This window comes from Oncorhynchus mykiss, chromosome 5, assembly GCF_013265735.2.
Source record: "Oncorhynchus mykiss isolate Arlee chromosome 5, USDA_OmykA_1.1, whole genome shotgun sequence".
Lineage (NCBI taxonomy): Eukaryota > Metazoa > Chordata > Actinopteri > Salmoniformes > Salmonidae > Oncorhynchus > Oncorhynchus mykiss.
In genome coordinates, this window is record NC_048569.1 from 45,467,410 (window position 1) to 45,478,884 (window position 11,475).

The following is an 11,475-nucleotide window of genomic DNA, read 5'->3' on the forward strand; positions in this document are numbered from 1 at the left end:
TCGCAAATGTGCTTTTGTTAAATCCTCCCCCTGCGTTGCATCGATTTTATGCAACGCAGGACACGCTAGATAAACTAGTAATATCATCAACCATGTGTAGTTAACTAGTGATTATGATTGATTGATTGATCGTTTTTTATAAGATAAGTTTAATGCTAGCCAGCAAATTTACCTTGGCTTCTACTGCATTCGCATAACAGTCAGGCTCCTTGTGGCTCCTTGTGAAGTGCAATGAGAGGCAGGTGGTTAGCGCGCTGGACTAGTTAACCGTAAGGTTGCAAGATTGAATCCCGGAGCTGACAAGGTAAAAATCTGTCATTCTGCCCCTGAACAAGGCAGTTGACCTACCGTTCCTAGGCCGTCATTGAAAATAAGAATGTGTTCTTAACTTACTTGCCTAGTTAAATAAAGGTGTATAAAAAAATAAAATACACATTTTAAAAAATCGGCCAAATCGGTGTCCAAAAATACCCATTTCCGATTGTTATGAAAACTTGAAATTGGCCCTAATTAATCGTCCATACCAATTAATCGGTTGACCTCTAGTCTTGATTGAGTTCCTACATATGGTGCCTTTGGAAAGTTTTCAGACCCCTTGACTTTTACACATTTTGTTACGTTACAGCCCTATTCTAAAATATATGGGTTTTTTTCTCAGCAATCTATGCACAATACCCCATAACGACAAAGTGAAAACTGTTTTTCCCCCAGCAAATTAATAAAAAACTAAAACAGAAATACCTTATAAGTATTCAGACCGTTTGCTATGAAACTCGAAATTGAGCTCAGGTGCATCCTGTTTCCATTGATCATCTTTGAGATGGGCCTCTGTACGCCTATGTAGATATTCCATTAAAAATCTGTCGTTTCCAGCTACAATAGTCATTTACAACATCAACAAAGTCTACACTGTATTTCTGATCAATTTGATGTTATTTTAATGGACAAAAAAAAAAATCACTTTTTTTTTTTAAGTGACCCCAAACTTTTGAACGGTAGTGTACGTGAGTCAGTGAGCAAGCGCGTGTGTCTGTGCCCAACAAATCACCTTAATTCCAACATCTATTTCAGGGTCAAGGTCAATTCTATTATGGCAATACCAAGAGTCATCCAATCACCTGCTTGTATCCACGGCAATGGAAACCAAAACTATAAGCACATGGTGCTGTGTAGGACATAAGTCCTTTAGGCCTTTATCTTTTTTGAATTAAGCAACTGCTGGCCGTTTATCGAGGACCACAGTTACAGTACATGGTTAACAGTAAACAGTTACACACAGGACATTCTAAATTCTAACTGTTCAGGAAAGCACACGTCTCTTGCCACAGCTTCCTCTTCTTTACAAACAGAAAGAACACACAAACGCGATTGCATTCAGGATACGTGTCATTTATTTGTGTGTTAAAGTTATAGTATTGTTCACTTCCTAAACATAACATTCACCAAATGACAACCACCAGACTAGACAACATCTTTGGTCAAATTATGAACTAAGCATCATACACATCTCCCAACGGCCACTCAAAAGTACAAAGCAAAAGACCACATTTAGTGGACGCAAAGGTGACAGAGAGGGTCCTTCTAAAGCGACAAAGCTTTACACTCTCACCCTTGACCCTCTCGCCCTCTCTCCCTGTATTCAAACAGATACAATGGACTCCAGCACCAGCAACAAACTTGCTCATTTGTAAGAAAAGAAGGTAGGTTGGTGAAAATATAGGCCTACGTAAACATATTACCCACAATTTACATTTATCATACCTTTACAGAATAAAATAAATCTGATTAAATAAACAAAATAAACTTATGGAGCCACACGATTATGCCCACAAGCTGTTTGCTATTTCTGCCAATGTGCAGAGATCAATTTCCAAGCCAGATGCTGAGCATTATGCTAAGCACACAAACAGAAACACACACAGATATGAGGAAGAGACGAGAGCTCAAAAAAAAAGAACTAGGAAATAAATCCGCATGTTTTTGTGCTTTGTTCCCAGACACTCATGTTGGAGAGTTTCGCGAGAAAATGCAATGCCAAAATGCAATGGAACTGTAAAACCATTCAAATAAAGCAACATAGTATTTTGGTTAGTTTACTTTACACCTCGATTTGTTTACTTCACTTGGGTATTGTTTCCAGACACTTTATGAAAAGCGCAGAGGATTGTCTACAACCCCAAAAACGTACATAAAAAATAATAATTCCAAAGCCGTTTTCGAATAGTACGACACATCAGACGCACATCATGCCGATGTATTTCTATGCATTACTACTTTCGATAAACATTCATTTACAACTGCTAGTGCGAAGCAAAATGCTGAATTGTTGAAACGATTCAGTAAACACGCCTCGCGATATTCACTGCGGATGTAGCTAAAGACACCTGCTCCAGTAGGCGATGAACAACACATACGACATTATGACACTTGTCTGTTGCTGTAACAATTGCACACACATATATATAGCCTAGGAATAGTCAATCGTTTCAAAAAGTGACAAATCGATTAGACAGTCCTATGGAAATCTCCATAACAGCAAAGAAACATGTGTGTGTTGAAAATGCCTAACCACATGTATAAACTATTTGCATACACATCAAACAGATATAAAACTCCACCACACACGCCACTATGGGTTTCTTCACTGTATCCAAACCAAGAGACTTAATGCGTCGCTCATTTATGTACAGAGCCATGCCCTCATGGTATATACTCTGCCACCAGCGGTTACTCAGGCAAAAAAGCAAGTTTAGCTTTAAAAAAACTGATTTAAAAAAAACCTATTGTGTCACAGCGCCTCTTTCGAAAAGACCTCATTTAACTGTAGGCTACTGTATATAAGAATGTGAAAACGTATATATAAATAATGTGCATATAGTATCTTTGATGTCTCCTGTCTGTCCAATATATCACTTTTCTTTTTTGTTGTTTTTTTGTTGTCGTTGTTATGTAATATCTTATGTTGTTCTTGTCCACAACTGTTCTGTACATTGTCATGCAATTGTACGTTTTATGTGGACCCCAGGAAGAGTAGCTGCTACATGTGCAGTAGCTAAAGGGGATCCTAATAAACTAAAAACCAAAGGCGGTGAAAACATTTGGCTGGCTTCCCTCGTTAGCCATAAAGTTTGTTGTTATTTACTCTTACTGTTAGACTCAATCAAATTGGCAAAGGTGTACCAATCTATAAAAACAGTATCATCGCTTTAGTTGAACGGTACAATTAATGACACCGTTGTTACAACGTTAGCTACAACAGATACACCGGTTCCTGTCCCTGGCCATGAGCGCCACTACCTCCGACAGTCCCAGCTCGCTGCATGCCGCCAGCATTTGTTTCTCGTCCGCGAACTCTGTGTGTAGTCCGAGGCAGCACAACACACACACACACACACACACAAAGCGATCGATATAAAAATATATATATGCTGATTTACTTACGGTTGAAGTGTTACTGTAGTGGGAAAAGATATCCAAACACGCGTTGATACCAGGCACAGTTTCACAGCTCTGACTCTCGTTGACGGGACCAAATCCAAGACGTTCAGTCAAAGCGCTCTCCAGCTAGACACCAGCGAGAGCCGCCTGCTGCTTTCTCCTTCGCAGGAGATTCAAAGATGAATGGTGACTGCGCAGGCGTGGACGGGATAAATTCATTATGAGCGCTGAACAAGCGCCAGCGTCGGGTTTTTACTGTCAGGAGGATGGCTAGACGACCGCCTGCACGGAGATCAAAACATTCAACATGAAATATACAACAGCTATATAGACCGCTACAAATAGCATCTAGCTATATAGCCGTTGCACGTACTTGTTTACTTTGTGGTAAGAGCTGTACTATTCGCATGAACCTAATAGGCTATTGATTTAAAACACCAACTTATTACGGAGGCTTCATATGCTGCCCTGTGGCATTTTTTTTTAGGGAAATGTATTTTCTGTAAGAAATGTATATTCTCCTTTCTCTCCATCCAAATGGAGCATTCCTTTCTTTCAGCCTACGGTCGAATAAATCATTCAAGTATAGCAGCCTGCCTTAGCTGCACCAATAAATAGTCTCGTCTCACAATAGCAGGAGGAGTCGAATGATAGGATAGTAAATAACAGCAACGTTCAATCGGCATACTTGAATTCAAATGGCTCGGAGATGGGATTATGAGGACGTGTAAACTATCAATAGCTTCTGATGCTTGACTGAGGATCACAGCAAGTCCCACTGTACGGTTACCTAACCGAATAGCCTATGCCGCCTGCGCTACTGGCAATGTCCCGTCTTCGGATGAGAATTCACTATGCCCGCTAGTAGCCGAACAAAAATCACAGCGACAGCAACAAACTGACAAATGATAGCACCATTTCGACGGCATGATCCACACGAAGGCAGCATAAAAGTGTTATTATAAATCAATTACCGTAATTGCCCGCTTAATTGTCCCCGATACTGTTACTTCCAGTCAAATGTGCGTTTCTCTGGTTGTCGGGCGTCCTGTTCACTTATTATAATTTAGAAAGGGGCTTTGTTGACGTGGTAATGTGCGCTTTTCTTAATTGGAGGACTGGTGAAACGGCATTGCCCCCATCGTTTACCAGCTCAGCCTATACTGTGGGAGCCGAACTGCTATACAGTGCAAATCATGAGAAGGTAACCTGACTAGTATATAGCTGCTACGCTATGACGGAGAAGCATGAAAATGAGGCCAGGACAAAAGGGATGCTATAGTAGGCTAAGCTTGAATATATAAACACGGAAACCTACTATGCTCCCACGGCAGCACTACATTTTGAGAGGTTGTTATTACATGTTATTAATCAGTGGAATGTTATATTTCATATGTTAGCCTATACCATGAAATAAACCACCAAACATTTCTCCCCCACACTTAAATACACAACAAATAAACACATGCATGCACACACAAACACAAGAACACACACCCTCACACACACACAAACACACACCAACCAAAGTTAGCCTACGCCTTCCTCTGAGAGTTGAACTGAATAGAGGGGGCAAAAACAGAAAGGTTCTATGAATGCGTGTCTGAGCGAGATATTTAGAGTGTATGTAAAATCTGTTCTAGGAAGCATTTCACAGCTGGGTGTGACTTCAGGCCCACATCAGTCATGCAGCACAGTGCTCTGGTCTGGTCCCTTCTGTGGAACAGCATACCTAAGATATGCCCACCGTAGGCTACACACACACACACACACACGTGCACCGCCACAGCACATGCTGTATCCTTTCTCTTTGACAAAAACATGCTTCACATGTACCTACAGTAAATAGCCTACAACAGGTAACCTGTGGTTCTATAACCACCAGCAACCCCCCCTCACCTCTCTGCCGCTCCTCTACCCACCTCATAGTCACTTACTGTAGGCTGATCGTGCCCCAAAATGGCACCCTATTCCCTATGTAGTGCACTACTTTTGACCAGGCCACATAGGCCTCTGATCAAAACGGAGTAGTGCAGTAGGGAATAGGGTTCCATAGAGGCCACGGCAGAGCTACAGTCAATGTCTGCTGTACCGTTGGCTGCTGAAGGTGTAATTTTAGATTGCATGTGGGCCGCAGATGCTGCTCTCAGAGAACCAGGTCTCTCTGACGAACAATGGTGTCACTGTCTATTCACTACTGTACGTCTATTTCATTTTCTATGTTGTTTAAGGTACCGCGTTCGCTTCCCAGCCATAGAGCTGAAGAGGTTTTGCCAGCAGCAAATTTGGTCCGAATGAGAATCACATTACAAGCGATCAGCTTTCGAGAACGGAAATAAAAGACAGGGGAGGACACAGCTGCGAATGAACATGGCCTCTGTACCTTACGGATGAAGACATAAGAGTAAAGTGACGCTCTGGAGCTTTCGTATCATTTCTGCCCGCAGTTCTGAAAGTTAGTGCTCACCAGCCAAAAAAAAGGTCCCTGAAAGTTGTGCACGAACGTGTCAAATGACATGTTACGTCGTGTAAAAACGTACAATGTGTTACGATTTTGGAAGTGCTTAAGATCCCGGGCTGCATCATTTAACAGTGACGCTTTCTGCTCTCAAGAGCTCTTCGTGTGTTTATACTGGGTTTATAATGTTTATAACGCACATATATACATGTGCGTTATACATGTGCGTTATATGTCTTCGCAATACACGCCAGTCAGTACATTTAAGTGTTTTATACCATGGATGTGTAAACTGGACATGCAAGTTAATGAGTAATGTGTGTATGTCTGTCCTAGTTTCAATTCTTTCCTGACGAGGACAGAGGAGCCTGACCCAAAGCTGCTCTCCCCATGGGAACATCTGTGCCAACCTGCCAAAATCAGCTCAGATCGGCTAGCTCTGTCCTTAAACCCTCCCCCGCCTGCCATCTGACACCTCTCAAAGGAGTGTTTTTTGGGGGGAGGTGTCTTCAAGAGATCCAACACTACGCTCTGAGGGGATAAAAGAGAGGAACTAGAGTCTTCCCGCTACAGACCGTAAAGAATAACGATGAGAATATAGGCCAGATGCTCTTCCTAGTTATTCAAGCTAAACAAGACAACCTCTGTCCTCTCCTGTCCTCTCCTCAGGCTGTGGTGTGTTCAGTGGTCCAAGTTGTCAGCACCCCACCAGATCAGGCCTGGCCCTTCTGTCCCCATGCTGAGTCTGGGCAGACAGACAGAGCCATGGAGCGAGATCAGACATGAGTGACAGCTGGACTGGACCCCACCCATTACAATCCCCACCACTCTCTAACAGTGGGTCACCTGGAAGTGAGATAACACCGCCGAAGTGGGATCTGGGGTTTGATTCAGTTACCCTGCACAACGGTAGTAGAGATTCAACTGAGTCATGCTACCGATGCCCACTGGCTTTTTTGTCAATATACTACATTGTTTCATCAGACTAGGCTACGGAGAATCTCTGACTGAAAACCTCAAGCCTGATTGAAATACCTGCTGTCAGCGCTTCAACTTGAATGGAAGAGAGATGTATATCTTTCCTCCATTACTTTCTTTACCCTCCTGCATTTGCAGTAACTGTGTGTGTTGTGACACTACATTGTCCTGTTCACCAGTCTCAGTGTATGGATGGAGTAGTAGCAGCCAGTGGACAGGATTTCCACTACATGCCCAAGCTGCAAAGTCAAAATGGTCTTTATTGTAAAAATGTATGGAACCAAAAATGTGCCTTTTTCATCTTATTTTAAGGTTAGGGTTAGGCATAAGACTCGCAGTGTGGTTAAGGTTAGTGTTATGTTTAACATCTGATTTTAAGAAGAGAAGTTGTAGAACTAGGCGGGGCTTAAGACTTTGAAACTTGGCCAGATAGTGACGACCAGAGGACAGCGAGGTCATCCATCTCTCTCTCTCTCTGTAATTCTGCAGCCCAGATCCTAACCTTAATCCTGTGGCCTCACCAACTCACACAGAGAGATCCGGAGGAGTGGGGGCGGGGGGGTTTGGTGACATGCCACCTGGCTGTCCGGACACTGCCAGGACCACTGTGAGTGTGTGTATGTGTGTGTGCCAGGCCGACAGTCACCAGATGGCGGTGCCAGCGTGGCACGGGCATCAGGCGCAAGTGGCGGTTGGAGAAGTGAGAAAAAGATGACAGGGCAAGGGGGGAGGTAGGTTGGGTGCCTGCGGTCGATGCCAGTGTGTGTGTGTGTGTGCAGACAGACAGGGTGGAGACAGACAAACATCAAGTGGGAATGGGGGGAAGGACGGTGAGGCTGTCGACTGTGTGTGTTTGTAAAGGACCTCTTTGTTTTGTGCCGTGTTTGTCTTTATGAGGGAAAACATGGAAAAATATGATTCTGTGTTGCTGAAAGTGCCATGTTGAGAAAAAAAACATGTTTTATATTCTTGTTTTGAGGATCTTTATAGCAATCATTTCATGGCGGATTTTCTCTCAAACATTAGTAGTTGTTCACACACACATGCACGTGTAACCGATGTGAAATGGCTAGCTAGTTAGCGGTGGTGCGCGCTAATAGCGTTTCAATCGGCGGTGAGGTCACTCGTTCTGAGACCTTGAAGTAGTTGTTCCCCTTGCTCTGCAAGGGCCTCAGCTTTTGTGGAGCGATGGGTAATGATGCTTCGTGGGTGCCAGTTGTTGATGTGTGCAGAGGGTCCCTGGTTCGAGCCCAGCGAGGGGACGGACTAAAGATAAACTGTTACTTACACACACGCACGCACACATGCGCGCGCGCACACACACGTCATCCTAGTCCAGGGTCCCCAACAGGCGGCCCGCGGGTTTTATTTGGGCCCCCTAGTTTTCTGAGGAAGTTTTTATTTATTTTCATAGCTGGACATAAAAGAGTGTGAAAACAGCAGGAAATCAGCTCTGAGTGGTTCTCATTTTGTAAATCTGTTCCCAAATATTCCCACGCATAATAGAGAGACACGTGATCGTATACACACACAAGAAAGATCCGAAATGATGTTTCAGTCAAATGTTTATATCTGTTTGGGATTATTGCGGTGAATTTGCTTTTGACAAATATTATTTGTAATTATTTTCCGAGCCCCCCTAACCACCCGCTCAAGAAAAAAATCAGCCTGCGGCTGAATCTAGTTGATGATCCGTGGGGCAACGCACGATTGGCCCAGCGTTGTCCGGGTTAGGGAGGGTTTGGCCGGTAGGGAAATCCTTGTCTCATCGAGCACCAGCGACTCCTGTGGCGGGCCGGGCGCAGTGCGCACTAACCAAGGTGTTTCCTCCGACACATTGGTGCGGCTGGTTTCCGGGTTGGATGGCGCTGTGTTAAGAAGCAGTGCGGCTTGGTTGGGTTGTGTATCGGAGGACGCATGACTTTCAACCTTCGTCTCTCCCGAGCCCGTACGGGAGTTGTAGCGATGAGACAAGATAGTAGCTACTAAACAATTGGATACCACGAAATTGGGGAGAAAAAGGGGTAAAATTCAACAACAAAAAAACACAACAAAAAAAAGATGATCCCTGCCCTAGTCTTTACAACGGTACTGTCTGTCACACACACAGATGTTAACTACGGTCTTGACATCTATCACTTTCTGACTCCACAGACATGTCCTTCACCACAGTACAGTACGGTATCATTCTAATGGGGGGGGGGGGGGGGGGGGGGGAATGGACATTGGCAATCTGATATAGATAACACTTAGCTATCCACACAGATCGGCTCTATTTACCTGACAGAGTGGAACCATATTATGGCTGATGAAGTGCTATCACCACTATCTAGCTCCACATCACTTACAGTAAAAGGAAACAGTAAATTACCTTTGACTCAAAAACAGACAAAAACATGATGTAAAAGCAGTGAAATCAGCACTTCATTTTTTGACCATGTTTTTATTGGAGTTTACTTACAACAGTTATTACAAGCGTAAAGGCGAAGACTGTGTGTGTGTGTGTTACTAAAATCCTAGAATCGCTCGTGACGGAATTGTTTCTCCCAGGTGCCAAAAGCGCGAGCTGTGCTGTTTTCCACCACTGGTTTGTCGGACTCTCTGAGTACGCCGGCCTACTTTGAAAGACTAGCCAAAACTCCAAGAGGAATGTCCTACTCTGATGTGGTAGTAGCTGAATGCGGTCCGAGACAGAGAGGGAGAGAGAGGAGAGAAGGAGGGTTAGGGAGGGAGAGAGAAGAGAGATAGTCAAAGAGAGTTTGTGTGTCATCTTTTGATCTCCATCTGCTAATTCAGGACACCGCTTAAACCAGAGAGGCGTGGATCAGAGCCTTTTGATTGGAGAGTTGATATGACCTTGAACCCCATTGGTTACCCCCTCCATCCCCCTCTTCTATCGTCCCCCATCCTCTTTTTTTTCTGAAACATTTGGTCCTTTCATCTTCCACATCTCCTCCTGCCTATCACTCCTTCCATCTCCTTTTCTCCCTCCCTCTCCCTCTCCCCCCCCCCCCCCCCCACCCCACCCCGAGTGCTCTCTCTGCTCCCCTGTCCTCCATCACTTCAAAGCAACACACTACTAGGAAGCACAGGAGAATAGAGGAGTGCAAAGGCTTGGAACACGTCAATACCATAGCAAAGACTAGGAATTCTGGGAAAGCAGGATGTGATGTTGTGAAGTTCAAAAAGGTGACCTAAGTAGTACAGGAACATCATAAAGGTGACCTCACTGGTATGGTATAGATTTAGACCACAGGGAACATTGTCCGTCCGTCAGCTCACAATGCGAGGACATAGCGCTAAATTATTTATACTGAACAAAAATATAAACACAACATGAAACAATTTCAAAGGTTCAAACTGAGTTTACAGTTCATCTAAGGAAATCCGTCAATTGAAACAAATTCATTAGGCCCTAATCTATGTATTTTACATGACTGGGCAGGGGCGTTGCCATGGCTGGGCCTGGGAGGGCATAGGCCCACCCACTGGGGAGCCAATCAGAATGAGTTTTTCCCACAAAAGGGCTTTATTACAGACAGAAATACTCCTCAGTTTCATCAGCTGTCCGGGTGGCTGGTCTCAGATGATCCCGCAGGTGAAGAAGCTGGATATGGAGATCCTGGGCTGGGCACGTGATCTGCGGTTGTGAGGCCGGTTGAACGGGCTGCCAAATTCTCTAAAACAACGTTGCAGGCGGATTATGGTAGGAAAACGAATGTTCAATTCAACATCTGTGGCATTGTGTTGTCATCTGTGGAATTGTCCCCAGCACAAGGTGCACCTGTGTAATGATCATGCCGTTTAATCAGATTCTTGATATGCCACACCTGTCAAGCGGAAGGATTATCATGGCTAAGGAGAAATGCTCACTAACAGGGATGTAAACACATTTGTTCACACAATTGGAGAGAAATAAGCTCTTTGTGCATATTCAGCATTTCTGGGATATTTTATTTCAGCTCATGGAGCCAACACTTTACATGGTGCGTTTCTATATATTTTTTCAGTGTTTATAAACTTCGACCGTATGAAAAAACAAAATACTGTGTTCATAGATTCTCCATGTTTGAAAAGGCTCCAGTTAAAGGTTTCTGGTGGCAGTGTAAAAGTGGAAGGCAGAGTAAATTCATCAAAGCAGACTTTTGTCCATGTTTAGAAAGTATAAGATGCAGGTTTCTGGTGGTACCGTAGGTAAGTGGAAGACTGTGTCTCCTCAAAGCAGACCTCGGTCGGATTCGTACGTCAAATATTTGAAACACCGGAGGTGCGCTTCATTTAGCTTGCCAGGCACAATGGATCCAACAAAATATTCCAAGAAGTGCAACCTCCTCACACCATACAAGCTAAACCAAGCGCCCCTCAAAGTGCTTCCTATTTCAAATATTTGAAATGCGTATTCGTCTCAACAGGTCTGCCCACCTCACAGGCGGATGAGGAATTTAGAGGTGAGCTAGAGTGCTCCTGAATTGGCACCCCATTCCCAACATAGTGCACTACTTTATTACTAGCCTATAGGCACTGGTAAAAAGTCGAACACTACAGACACCATTTCAGACACAGCCTGGCTAGACTGTGGTCTACTGTTATGGCTAGAAGAC

General features: G+C 44.0%; 1 protein-coding gene across 3 annotated transcripts in view; it reads right to left on the bottom strand.

Moving 5' to 3' along the window:
* LOC110523936 (spermatid perinuclear RNA-binding protein) overlaps positions 1-4,642 on the bottom strand; it is a 129,413-nt gene extending 124,771 nt beyond the window's left edge. For 2 of the 3 annotated variants that reach the window (XM_021603093.2, XM_021603091.2), the window contains exons 1-2: positions 4,413-4,642; positions 3,442-3,720 (exon numbers count right to left, since the gene is read on the bottom strand). The gene's annotated coding sequence lies outside the window, so the exon portion shown is untranslated. The remainder of the gene's footprint in view (positions 1-3,441; positions 3,721-4,412) is intronic. The other variant, XM_021603094.2, reaches the window with a different exon arrangement.
* Positions 4,643-11,475: the final 6,833 nt, after the last annotated feature.